Source organism: Trichechus manatus, unplaced genomic scaffold (assembly GCF_000243295.1).
Source record: "Trichechus manatus latirostris isolate Lorelei unplaced genomic scaffold, TriManLat1.0 scaffold00118, whole genome shotgun sequence".
Taxonomy (NCBI): Eukaryota; Metazoa; Chordata; class Mammalia; order Sirenia; family Trichechidae; genus Trichechus; species Trichechus manatus.
Window position 1 is genome coordinate 3,154,351 of NW_004444054.1, and position 14,289 is coordinate 3,168,639.

At 40.5% G+C, this 14,289-nt stretch overlaps 1 protein-coding gene across 1 annotated transcript in view; it reads left to right on the forward strand.

Moving 5' to 3' along the window:
• Positions 1–8,379: 8,379 nt before the first annotated feature.
• Positions 8,380–14,289, forward strand: part of USPL1 (ubiquitin specific peptidase like 1) — a 52,093-nt gene continuing 46,183 nt past the window's right edge. The window contains exon 1 of the mRNA XM_023738514.1: positions 8,380–8,554. The gene's annotated coding sequence lies outside the window, so the exon portion shown is untranslated. The remainder of the gene's footprint in view (positions 8,555–14,289) is intronic.

Sequence of the window (14,289 nt, forward strand, 5' to 3'; positions counted from 1 at the left end):
TCTCAGATGAGTTGCTCTGGGGGAAAGCCAGCGGCCATGTTGTGAGGACCCTCAAGCAGCTTTCAAGTAACTGCAACCCCATGAGAGACCCTGAAATGGAACCACCCAGTTAAGCCACTCCCAGATTCCTGATCCTCAGAATCCATGTGAAATAAAGTTTATTGTTCAAAGCTGTTCAGGTGTAATGTGTTAAACAGCAAGATAACCAATACAATAACCTACCTGTGAATTTAACTGACCGAAGTTGTGATTTCATTTAGGTGTCAAAAATTACAGCATCCTGATGTCAGGTGTTTTGTTTTTTTTTTTCTTTTTAAATCTATTACCAAATACCTATCGAGTACTGAGGAGCCCTGGTGGTACAATGGTTAAGTGCTCAGCTGCTAACCAAAAGGTCGGTGGTTCAAACCCAGCCGCTCTGTGGCAGAAAGGTGTGCTAGTCTGCTTCCAAAGATTACAGCCTTGGAAACCTTACGGGGCAGTTCTACTTGTCCCACAGGATCGCTATCAGTTGGAACTGACTTGACAGTACTAGTGTTTTTTTGTTTTGTTTTTAATTCTAGAGTGCAATATTAGGAAACTCATTGGTGCAAACCTAAGTCATATCTTCCAAACAACTTTTTTTGGTAATTAAATAACATTTTAATCTTCATCTACCTGACTTCTGTGTCTTATTTCTTAACTGGATCCAAACTTAGGAAAAAGGGGGCCATTACTTATCAACCCCTAAAGTACCAAGTATTATGATGGGTATTTTGCATCCTTGGGGAGTTTATGGTATATTTAAAACACCTGAAGGATTACCTGATGGTGTAAGACTTACCTAACATAAACCATAAGCAGCACATGATCATCAGCAAATAGGTGAGAAATTGTGACACCTGGCTCTTTGGGAAGCATCAGAATATTTAGGGAGAAAGGTAAAAATATAGACGCCCAGGTCCCATGCCAAACCCATGAAATCAATCTATAGGAGTAGGATCCAAGCCACTGCATTTTTAACAAATTCCCAATATAACTGTGATCCATACCATGGTATACATGGCAGGTGCAATGACTGGAAAAGAAGAGACTGTGAGCTGGCGTTCGAAAGGTTACAGCAAATGGCACTTCAGGTGAACTCTGAAGGATATGCTGGATTGAGATGAGATGGAGGGGTGGGGGGAAATGTTGAAGGCTTATTAACTGCCAGACACTGTTCTACATTTTACCTCATTTAAGATAATTTTATTTCATATATAGAAAAACTGAGGCTCAGAGAGGTTAAATAATTTGCCTGAGGTCACAAAACTAGTTAAACGACAAAAGTGGGATTAGTAGAGATTTTCATTTTGTAGATGAAATTGGGCCTCAGGGAGGTTAAATATTTTGCCTGAAGTGACAAAAATTTGAAAGTGGCACAAGTGTGATTACTAATAAATGGCAAGGCTGAAATCAGGCCTGTGAATCCAACCTGTGCTTTTTTTTAAATGAGAGTGGGGAAGAAGGTCTATATTGCTTAGGCAAACACACAGAGGTAGGAAACACAAGTAAACTTAAAAGGCAAATTAGATTGGGCCATCAAAAAATAATCATCTTAACTTGTGAGCTGATCAGAGAACTGTACATTAAAGATCACCTAAGGCTTCTAAATCATTTTTTAAAAACTAATCTGTTTTCATCATTAGATGGATTTGTCTTAGTTTACTAAACAGTTACTAATTCCAATTAGTAATCAGTTAGAATCCAATTATTAGACTGATCTGATATTAGCCTCTAGTTGGAAACTCAACCTAGTCGAAACAATCAAAACGATATTATGGTAAATCTTGATCTCAGAAGTATAATGTTTAAGGCTGGAGTAATTTTATTTATAACTGAGATTTTTAAAGACCGCTTCAATGATAATGTTTTCCAAGAATACTTTATGGTCAGTGTTACTATTCTAAGGGTTTTTTAAAAAGTGAAGCTGAACATTCATTCATCTCTATTCTCCATTTATTTACCCGCTGCTGCTGAGTTGATTCTGACTCATAGCAACCCTGTAGGACAGAGAAGAACTGCCCTATAGGGTTTCCAAGGCTGTAAATCTTTACGGAAGCAGACTGCCACATCTTTCTCCCCTGGAACGGCTGGTGGGTTCGACATTTTGGTTAGCAGCTGAGCACTTAACCACTGCACCACCAGGGCTCCTTTTCTCCATCTACGCAGCCTGTTGCTGTTGAGTCAATTCCAACTTACAGTGACCGTACAGGACAGAAAGACTTCAATTCTTTTTTCTGTCTTCGGGACCAAAGTCAAAGTTCAACTCTGTGAGACCATACCCACAATTAAAATGAATATTTCTTCTCTGTTGCTGCTACACAACATTGTACAACTCTATTTAGCACTTATTTCACTCTGCCTTATATAAAAGCCAACTGTTTACAAATGTTTCTACTTATCATCAGGGATAAGGACTATGCATTATTCCCAGCATTTAGTACAGTGCCTCCCACAGTCAATAAAGGCTTGTTGGAGAATGTTGAGCTAATATTTTCCTCAATAAGAAGATGAGCATATCAAATACATACACCTCTTCTAAACCAACCCTGAATTAATAAATATCAGAACACAGAGGAAATATGCTGTTAAAAATATTCTATGTTAAGAATGGGATTGGTCAGTCAAGGAAGTTCGGAACTGGGAATCATCAAGATCCTTTATTCGTTTACTCAACAACGGTGTACTATGTACAAGGCATTGTATATGCAACGGTGAACACAACAGATGTAGCCATCCTTGCCCTCACAGAGTACAAACCCTAGTAGAGGCAGAGAAAATAAATAACTGAAACCAACATATATGTAATTAAAATTTGAGAAGAGTGCTATGCGGAAAACAAACAGCAGGTGGTAACAGCGAATTAGAACAGGGGTGGAGGATAAAAGGCTCCTCAGATGGGGAGGGCAGCTGGACATGTGACATTTCAGTTGAGACTTACAGGATGAGAAGAGTCAATGATGCAAAGAGTAACAGCATTACCTGCAAAGTTAAGGCTCTAAAGGGGTGTCAGCTGCTACAATGGCAGGATAGTAGTTACTACAACACACACCCCGACCTTTCATTTTTAACTCGTTTGCTATTGTTTCTATCACCACTCTTCCTCTTCTGATGATACGTGTGAGAATTAAGTGTCTTAAATTTTCTTGGCTAAATTAAATGATGGCATGAGCTCTGGAGAAGGTAAGACACTTGTTTCCAAATAATTCTAAATTTCTTCCTGTCCTTCTGACTGATAATCTCGAAGTGACAACTATGTCCCCATTAGGAAAGAGTGTTTCTCTGTATCAGCTTAATGTTTTGATTTGGAGTCCTCCTGACTGCTAATCAGCATGGTGTGTGATTACTTCAACAATCACTTGTAGAATGTTATTCTGCCACTGGGAAAAATGCACTGCTGCTTTCTGAACTCTAGGTTGTTCTAGAATCTAGGCAGAGTAAATGTATCCGAATCTTAGTCTCAAGAAGCCCTGGTGGTGCAATGGTTAAGGCTCGGCTGCTTAAATAAACTGAAAGATTGGCGGTTTGAACCCACCCAGCAACTCCCCGGGGAGGAAGACCTGGCGAACTGCTCCCGTAAAGATGACAGCCTAGAAAACCCTATGCGGCAGTTCTACTCTGTCATATTGGGTGGCTGAGGCGGAATGGACTTGATGGCAGACAACAGGTCTTAGTCTCAGGTCTGCCATTTTGTTATGCAAATTTGGGTCAACTGTTTACTTCTTTTAGGCTTAGTTTTCTTATTGGTAGAGGGGCAATACAGAGTTGTTTGCTGTACTTACACAAATTCAACTATATGTGCTTGGTAAAAAATTAAAAATAGAAATGTCAGTTGAAATAGCACTCAATGAGTATGTGCCCTGAAGTGAGCATGAAAGCCCACATCTGTTGCTGCATCAACCAGTCTCAGTTCTCCTATGTCTCTCATTGAAAATCTTGCTCTGCCACACAACTTTAGTGTTTAAAGATTTATTTATTTGTTTAGCATTGGGTCCCTTAAAATAATCTACCTGCTTCATTTGAAGCTCAAAGGTGATGTGATTTGTCTTAAATGTTTACTTTAGAACCAAATACGGCATTGACTCCACCATACCACTGTCAGACTGGCACAGGGATCACACAAAGTAGATGGAACCGTAGAAATACAGTGCTGACACCCTGATTAACTGATTTTTTTTATATTAGTTACTAAATGTTTCATCAATTAGGTCACTCTTAAAAGAGCTGTGTCACTGTCCAGAGCACAGATATATTCACATATGTAGAAAATGATGAATGTACAAAGTTATCCATTGCACAATGCTTTTTAATAAAGAGCAGAAAGAAACCAATGCTAAAAGGAGAGAACTGATGAAATAATGATGTATCTACATACGTATACATAATTATCTAAGACAACTTCTAAGATAAGTGAAAAAATAAGTATGTACAAAAGGGAAGAAAAATAATTGTGTGTGTATATATAATTTATTTCTCATATATGCATAAAAATTTGGGGGGGGGACTGTTACCCTAGGTTGCTTCCTACGCAGGGAACTAGATGGCTGAGAGACAGGTGTAGAAGGAAGACTTTTCAGGGCATAGCCCTTTGTACCTTCTGAATTTTGAACCATGCTAATGTACTACCTAATCCAAAACAAAACACAAAAGTTAGATCACCAAGAAAGCAGCTTCAGAAGAAGTGGGATCATGTCCTTGGTGGGCAACATAAAACAAAAGCAGGCGGCAGTCCAAGGGTAAATTATCTGCAGGTAGAATGTGGGAACTACTTATAAGGGACCTTCCTCAAGAGATCCATCTATTCCAAACTTCTCAGTTCATAATCTGTAAACTGAACCTTGAGAATTAAGTGACTTGAGTAGAGTTGCACAGCACAAGAGACAGGACTAGAAGTCAGATATTCCAATATCCACTCTAGGACTCCTCTTTATCATACTGTCTTCCTATTTTGTGTGGGCAAAAGAGTGCCAAGTGAGTTTGGGCCACATAACAAGTTGTAATGTTATACCTAAATTTTAAGAGTCTACAATATAAAATAACCTCAAACCCTGGGACCAGTAATTTCTTGTTGAGATCACTTATGTGGCTACTTACAAACAGCCTGTACATACCTCTACTATTGCATTTACTGCAATGTGATCAATGCATTTTTTTTTAATCCTTCTAAATCAATTCACTAAGGGCAAGAACTAAAATATCATATTATTTAAATTTTTTAAATATACAAATATATAACATAAATGTATTGCCAAAAAAATATTAATATACGTTCACAATCCCCTTAACCAAAACTCGGGCTGTACGTGTTTTAGAAGTAAGAATTTCTTGTAATTTAAAAATGTTACAAGATATACTCATCATTACATAACACCCCAAACCTCAGCAACCAGGGAGAGTACCTCATAAAATTATTTCTCCAGCAAAACGTGGGATAAATAAAGACTGGATGTAACTTCTCAGTAATTCAGGTCAGATTTTGCTACCAAATGGATTTTTGTCTCCAAACTTCAAATGTGTTTGGTTTTCAGAACATTCTGGATGTTGGGATTAGATGAGGGATTACAGATTATCCACAAGGGTGCTGCCTGGATGTAGTGTTAGTCACTTCAACCCTTATCTTTTTGATAACAAAACAAGTAATCACAGCAGGTAGCTTTTACATCATAGTTTGGGCTGAAGACGTGTTTGTGGTTAAGGAACCCAATCTAGCACAGGGTCTACAGGCTGCCATCATAACAGAAAATGAGGGGAAAAAAAGAAATCCTAACTGTACAACACTGTGCTCCTGTTGTAGTTATTTTGTTGTTGTTGTTAGCTGCCATGGAGTTGGCCCCCAACTCATGGCCACCTGATCCATAGGTTTTTCTTGACTATGATCTTTACTAAAGCAGTTGTCAGGCCTTTCTTCCACAGAGCTGCTGGGTGGGTTCAAACAGCTTGTGCCACCTAGGCTCCTTGTAGTTATTTCATTAGTTACTAAGAAAAGCTCCTTTTGATTAAAGGAGTCCTGGAGCTGCAGTGGTTAAAGCGCTCAGCTGCCAACCAAAAGGTCAGTGGTTCAAACCCATCAGCTGCTCCTCAGGAGAAAGATGTGGCAGTCTGCTTCCAACCTTAGAAAACTTATGGGGGCAGTTCTCTGTCCTATACGCTTGCTATGAGTCGGAATCAACTCCATGGCAATGGGTTTGTTTTGGTTTTGAATAAATCACAAGAACTTACAAATGGAAATAGGTAAATAAAGCTTCTGTCTCATATTGCGGACAAGGGGATGGAAGCAATAGGTTCTACTCCTGCTGGAAGGTAACTGCACTCTTGAACCAAACCAAAACCAAACAAACCCATTGCTGTTTAGTCGATTGCGACTCATAGCGACCCTACAGGGCAGAGAAGAACTGCCCCATAGGGTTTCCAAGCAGCAGCTGGTGGATTCCAACTGCCTACCTTTTGGTTAGCAGCCAAGCTCTTAACCACTGTACCACCAGGGCTCCTTTTTGGGACCAGTATACCTAAAAACGGGCATTCCAAATACACTGGTAAAGAATAAGCAGACATAGTACAATTTTCTCAACTTGGGACCATTACTTTTTAATATAAAAGAAAGAGGAGTTTTCCAGTCACCCTCTCCTGATTGACAGTTCCTACAACAAATCCTTTCCTTTATAAGACCTTTCCTACTTTTTGAGAGGAAACCCCCAGGAGTCCAAACACAGCACGCACAACCCAACCCTCATCTCCAATTTGTTTCTGTCAATACTACATATTTTTCTGCTAAAAATTCAAACTTACACTAAATGACTACAAATCAACTTTGCAAACAACGCTTGATTTTTTTTTTTTATATAATTCAGCTTGGTGGTGTTGCTTTTTAATCTTAAATTTTTAGATGCATTTTAACTGAACCAATTGTTTTGTTCAATGTATGAGTGACATTCACCAAGTACTTACTGCAAAAAAAAAAAAAAAAAAAAAGTGTATCCTATTCTAAAAATGGAAATAGAAATAGTGAATAAGAAAAACCCTTTGGGTTTTGGCTACCATTTCAGGTTAGGAAACACTGCTTTCTCATGTCATCATTCTTAAAAAAAAAACTAGCTAGTTCTCATAACAAATATACCGATACATTAACAATCTAATGCAACAACTAACCAGTCAGTGTCTTCAGTTTGCAGAAAAACAAAACAACAAACTATGTTGGGTTTCTTGGTCATTTGCATTCAGAAGTACCGAAAACTAAAATCCTTTTTACTGAGGAATTTCTTGGTACATGGGATTTGTTTCCTCTATATCATCCTATCAAAATTATCAGCACTATTCCAAAACATAATCATTTAGTTTAGACCACTAAAAAAGTCCACAGTCCAAAACGCCCAACGTGGTTACTCTACTGTGTAAAGAAACGGTCAGAAACGACAGTTATCCTGGAAAACACAACTAGTCGATTGAAACGACTTCTGTGATATGCTGCCCCCAAGATTTAGAATGCAGCCTCAGAAATAGCATACGCAGTCACGATGCCTCTTAAGCCACATGACCTTCCTACGAAAGCAGAACCTTAAACGTATAAACTAAACGAGAATTGCCTCTCTCTGAAGTTAAAACAAGGCAAGGGCAGTTGAAATCAGCGGAGCAGGGGCAGATCGGCTGCAGATTAGTAAAAATGGATTATGGATGGCTAAATCCCTGTGCCTCGGCTGCTCCCCTTACCGTTAGACGATCTGGGAGGGAGGATAGGTGAAACACCCCCAAAATCCTGGCCGAAAAACCCCTGGCCTCAAAGATGGAATTTAGGGAGAGAGAAAGGGGCAGCTCCGTGTGGTGGCCCTTTGTGAATGCGCACTCTGTGGCAGCTCGGGTCTCACCGAGGCTTTGGGACAGTGGACTAGGGGTGCCTCGCGTGGCCGAGGCGTGGAGAACACGGCGCCGCAAGGGCAGGGCGGGGGAGATCCGCCATCGCAGCCTCCGCCCGGCTCGGGGGTCCTTCCTGTCCCAAGCACCCTGGCCATTCTAGGGGACCGTCAGCTCCAACCCCGGCACCCGCGTGACGAGACGCGCACCGGACTCTTTCCTCAGCGTAATCCCTCCGCTGCAAGCTCCGCACTAGTTTTAATCACGCCTCCCCCCTCCCGGCGTCACCTCCGCCCCTCGAGCGCCTTCCAGCAGCTTCCAGAAACGTCGCCTCCCCAAACCTAGCCACTCACACATGGCGGGCTCTGCAGTCCCCGGCCCCGCCCCTAATCGTCGCCGCAGCTGAAATTGCGGCCGCGGCAGCCACGCCTCTGCGGGGCCGGACCGGAAGTGCACTCGTCTCGCCTTCCCCGACACGCATACCTCCCTTCAGGCCCCGCGCGCAGCAGGAAGGGGAACTCTTTTGCCGCGGACTCAAACCGGAAGCTGCTCAGCCAACGGAGCTGCTGGTGGGGGAGGAGCAGTCCGAGGGGAACGTGGGGTGAACGTTGCCGTGGGTGCTGTGGGGCTCAAGCTGGAACAGGAGTTCAGATCGCCCCGGTGCGAAGAAGGGGAGTGCTCGCGGCTGGTAAGGGGGAAGAAGGAGTAGTTCCCTTCAGCCCTCGAGATGGGAAAAGGGTAATCTACGGGACAGTAGTTTGCACGCTGGGAGGATGGGCTAGATGGGAGGGGCAGGGGCTGCGACTAGGTTCCGGTGGGAAGGGTTGATGATTAAGGTGTCGGATTAGCGTTACAGTTCCGTTTGGGCTCAGAGAGGTAAACGCTGAAGAGAAACCAGAGTTTGTTTCCCTCTTCCAAGGAGCGTGGAGATGAGGAGGGTTAACGGAACCCTACGCCTCTTTGGGTTTCCAAGGTTGGGATTCGAAACCGACCTCTCTTGGTCCTACCGTCTCCGATTCAGGACGACGGGGTTTGGGACCAGACGACGCTGGGCGCTGGAAGCCGATTCCATTCCTTGGCTTCTTGACTGTTGTGGCTTCGTTTTCTGACAGAATGCTGAATGCACTTGATTTCGGAGCGCACATTCAAGAGGGCATAAGGCCTTTATCCGAACTGCTCTTTTCTGAGTGCCCTCGTTGTGCACACGGGACTGTGAATTAAGTTTAATTCCACGCGTTTCGCGGTTCCCAGGACCAACTTTACACATCCATGGCACCGTAACTGGGTCCCTACTGGGCTAGTCGTTCACATTAGGGCTCCTGGAGGATCAGTGGCTCACAAAAGTATGAAAAGGAGGTGTTAGAAAAAAAGGGGTTGGAAGAGAGGAAGATAAGGCTGGAAAGCTAGATTGGTGTCGCAGTGCAATGAGCTTTAGGTCGTAAGGCTACCTTTAGGTCGTATTGATCCGTTTGGACTTTCCTGTAATCAGTCTGGAGTATATAGATTAAGCTGAGCGGTGACAGACTCAGACTTGTTTTATGGGAGCATCACCTTGACGGTGATACGGAGTGGGGATGGTATGGATTTGGGACATTTCCAAGGTAAAGCCACAGAATTTGGTGAGTTACTTCGTGAAGCAGAAGGAAATGAAAGAGTAGAACGGCTCATTTTCTAATTTGTATGTTCGGAAGGATAGAAATGCCAGAATTTAGGTGAGATGTAGGAAGAGGAGCAGGTTATTTTTGAAGGAGGGCGACAGTGAGGGGTAGGAAGAGGAGCAGGTTATTTTTGAAGGAGGGCGGCAGTGAGGGCATTTTTTTAGAGACAGATTAAGTTGTAAGAACCACCGAAGGATTTTGTATACTAGGACAAAATAATTCTGTTTGAAAGAAGATCTAACTAGTCCATCTCTGGCATTTTTTTTAAGTGAATTTTTTGGAGGAGTTCTTCATATTCCTGGGTGTCAGGATTTCAGCTACCAACCTGCCTGCTTTCCCCATGGAAATGCTGGGTGATGGGATCAGGAGAGCAGAGATGAAGGCTTGGTTGTGGATATTCAGCACCCTGGTGGCACAATGGTTAAGAGTTTGGCTGGTAACCTGAAAGGTCGGCAGTTTGAATCCACCAGGCTCTCCTTGGAAACCCTATGGGGGCAGTTCTTCTCTGTCCTATAGGGCTGCTATGAATTGGAATCCACTTGATGCCAATGGGTTTGGTTTTGGTTTTCTCCAAAAACCAAAGAGGTTTACTTTTATGACTGATAGAGAGAGAACCATCCAAAAAAAGGTGTCTAGATTTCTCAGGTAGATGGAAATTTTCATCAGTAGTAATTTATTCATGGTACGTCGCCTGCCAGTTTTTCTTTTGAGACTGCTGTAGAATGATGATACAAGGGGTACTGGCTGTTTTCTGCATAGAGTGAAGGGTAAAATTAGCACCAAATAAATGGTAGCTGCAGCATACTATACGTTAGGTGGTGTGTTAAGTAAGCATTTTACATGCATTACTTCATTTAATTCTTAGAACAAACCAATTTCCCAACTAAGAAATTTCTGAACACAGAACAGCTGATGCAGAGCCAATGCTTTTAGCTACTGTGGAACTCCAGAAGTTTGAGTCTTTCCTGGATGGTTACCTTTGTAAGTAAATTATAAATAGAACCAACCAAAGGTAATAAACAAGTTGGTGTTGTCAGTGAGTTGCTTAAAAAGAAAAAGCTAGCGTCAAACTTGTTTTAACTCCTGTGGCAGTGGTTCTCTATGGTATGGGATGGTTTTGCCTCCAGGGGACATTTGGCAATGTCTGGAGATACTTTTGATTGTTACAGTGTTGGGTGGGGTGGGAAATGCTACTGGAATCTAGAGGGTACAGGCCAGGGATGCTGCTAAACATTCTACAGTACACAGAACAGCCCCTACAACAACTAATTATCAGGTCCAAAGTGCCTGTAGTGCTGTGGTTGAGAAACTGCACCTTGTGGCTATTTCTTCAGGAGTAGGAAATTGAGATTCGCTAATACTAACTTGGAGCCCTGGTGGTGCAGTGGTTAATAGCTGGGGCTGCTAACCAAAAGGTCAGCAGTTTGAATCCACGAACTGCTCCTTGGAAACTCTATGGGGCAGTTCTACTCTGTCTTATAGGGTCGCTATGAGTCGGAATTGACTCAATAGCAATTTCTTAAAAGTACCTTTATTTTTAAAATCATTCTTTGTCTTGAAAGGTGTGTGAGGTTTATACAGCTCAAACAGAATAGCGTAACTTTTTTTAGAGTGAATCCGTGGGCCACTGATTCCCAGGAGATGGTTGTTGTAGATTTATGCATTCATAGATTTGGAAAAGATCTTAAAAACCACATAGTTCAATCACCTATGCTTGAGGTTGTTTTATAACATCCCTGTTAAGTGATAATTCACTTTTGCTTAAAGATTTCCTGTATCTGGTTTCCCTGTATATTAAACCCATATTTACCCAACTCTTAACAATTTTTCTTTACACAGAGCTCCAGTTTCATAATTTTGAATTTACTGAATGGGTGCTACTCCATGGGACTACACTCGACAAACTTGTCACGTGTAATTTGTACGATGACAGTGTTTATATATTTGTTTTAGTACAGATAATTTAACATAAAACAGCATTTCATTGACAGCTTTTAAAAAGTATCATTATTCTCAACTGGTAAAATACTGGTGGTTGAAAACAATAGGAATATATGAAATATGTGGTTCGTTGTTTTCTTTTGTCCCTTTCAAGTAATGGCACAATGGATCTAGGGTTTTTTAAAGTACTTTCTCAGTGTATCAGCATATTTGTTTCAAATTGTACATAGACTCTAAAAACTTATATTTTTCAAACTCTGGTCAATTATACCCTTAGCTGTCAAGTCTATTTCAACTCATAGCGGCCCTGTTGGACAGAGTAGAACTGCCCCCATAGGGTTTCCAAGGCTATAATCTTTATAGAAGCAGACTGTCACAGACTGTCACATCTTTCTTTCGCAGAGCAGCTGGTGAGTTCCAACTGCCGACCTTTGGGTTAGCAGCTGAGCGCTTTAACCACCCCACCCGGGCTCCTCTGGTCAATATAATTAGCTTTAAATTATAGCTCTCTCTAGTACAAGTTTTGTTTAATTTCCTTACAAATGAGTGTGCTATGAAAATTGGTCCTACTGCCAGTCTTTGCCCTCTCCCTACAAATTTGCTAGATTTATGAATAAATTTAGGTATTTTGTTTTCACTTAAGATCACAGTGTCAGAATATGTTTACCCTAGAACGTGATTAACTCAGCTATGCTTGATATATATGTAAGTCTTTTAAAACTTTCTAGCTCTTTTTCAAAGTAAATAGGATTTTTATTTAATTGCCTATTGACTTTTTTTTTCCAGGGTTCATTGAAAAATCCTTAGTGATATTGACATGTTTCAAGTGACATAAATTAGCCAATGACTCGGAATGATGGATTCCCCGAAGACTGGAAATGGTTTGCCAGTGATTGGACAAGGGACTGATATAGGGGTACCTTCACTCCACATGGTGGGGTATTTGGGAAAAGTTAGTGAACTCGTTTTTTGCCTCAGTGCAAAGTTTTTCTTTTTCTCCTATTTTTGAGTCTTACGTTTGGTTTTAATTTTACCAGTTAACTTCTGAAAACTTCTGTCTCCCACGGAAATCTTACAGCAATGGCGAAAGATCGTTTTAATGTGTTTACCTCTCTGTGTTTTATTGATATGTGAGGGTAAAAATAAAACACAGACGATATGGTTCACTAGTCTTTGAAAATATGGAACATGTTTTTCCTGGCAGTCGACATCACTTTTTTCCTTGCAAATAAAACTGATGCTATTTTTAACACTTAAAACTTAATGTTTAAAACTATATGATATATTGTTTTTGGAATATTAGCTATATGTAAAGCCCTTATGCATTTCTTTTATTTGCCATGTTTAAAATATCTTGCCAGGACACTTCTAATCGAAAATTGTAATTTTTTTCTGGTTATCTTTCCTTTTTAAACTTTTTTGTAATTTGATACAGTCTAGGAATGCCTGTGTTTTAATTTGCTTTATTTCTCTTTTAGAATTATGATTCAGCTAAAGGTACATCAGATGGGTATTGCCCAGCTTGTAGAGAGAAGGGCAAGTTAAAAGCGTTAAAGACTTACCGAATAAGTTTTCAAGAATCTATCTTTTTGTGTGAGGATCTGCAGGTAAAGTGTTAATCTTATATAATGCATGGGTTTTAGCCTTTTCTTTTCTTTTTTTTTCAGTATTTAAATTTGTACTCATTTTTTATGGTTTAGAATGTCGGTTTTTAATACTAGATAGATAATCTGGGTTTCTAAATCTGTCTGGTAAGCAATTTAAAATAGTTTCTCTTCTATTTTTCCACCTGATTTCCTAAATTGTTGCAAAAAAGAGTTTATTACCATTAGACTTGACTCACAAATGAGAGAAATACATTTCAAGATTGATTTGATTTTTTTTTTTTTTTAATCTGTGGAGGTTCATGTTATCTATTAGCGTATAGAGGGTATTCTCTCATTTTTTGGTTTATTAACTTTGGGACTGATTGGAAGAGTCATTAATCTCTAATATACTTGAAAGGGTATTTTGGAAATTGATTTCTCCAGAAACAACATATATGTGCTCTGAACTAAATATTATGTATTTAAGGCTTGATTTATTTTTACTTCAGTCTTTAAATGGTTCTACACATCTCTTAGAATTAATTACAGTAATTTGTACCTATTGGTATAACTTTTATACAGGAACTCATTGAATTCTGTAATATTCTACATTTTATCATACTTAACAGTTTATGGAACTGTTTCATATATGTTTAATTCTCAAAACTTTGCAAGGTAGGTGTTCCCATTTTATGAATGGAAGAACAGATTCAGAGGGTTTAGGAACACTACGTCTTCCTAGGGCAGCAGAGCTGGGGTTGGAATGTGATCTTCTCATTTTAAAACCCACTACCGTCAAGTCAATTCCGACTCATAGCGACCCTACGGGACAGAGTAGAACTGCCCCATAGGATTTCCAAAGCTGTGAATCTTTACGGAAGTAGACTGCCACATCTTTCTCCCACAGAGCAGCTGATGGGTTTGAACCTCCAGCCTTTTGGTTAGCAGCCAAGTGCTTAACCATTTCACCACCAGGGCTCCTTCTCATTTCAGATTTGTTTCATTCCAGCTAAAATAGCAGCTTATCAGAATCAGCTTTGAAAAAATTTCTGGGTTGCGCTCCTAGACATTGAGTCCGTAGAGTTGGCCCAGAATTCTGTAGTTTTATAAGCATTGAGGGTGAGTCTGATGATCAGCCAAGTTTGGAAAAATAGTAGATTAAACTACACTGTTGGTGATAAATAATTTTGCTGGGTATGACTTGAAGGAAAACAATCCCAGGCATTCTGACAAACAGA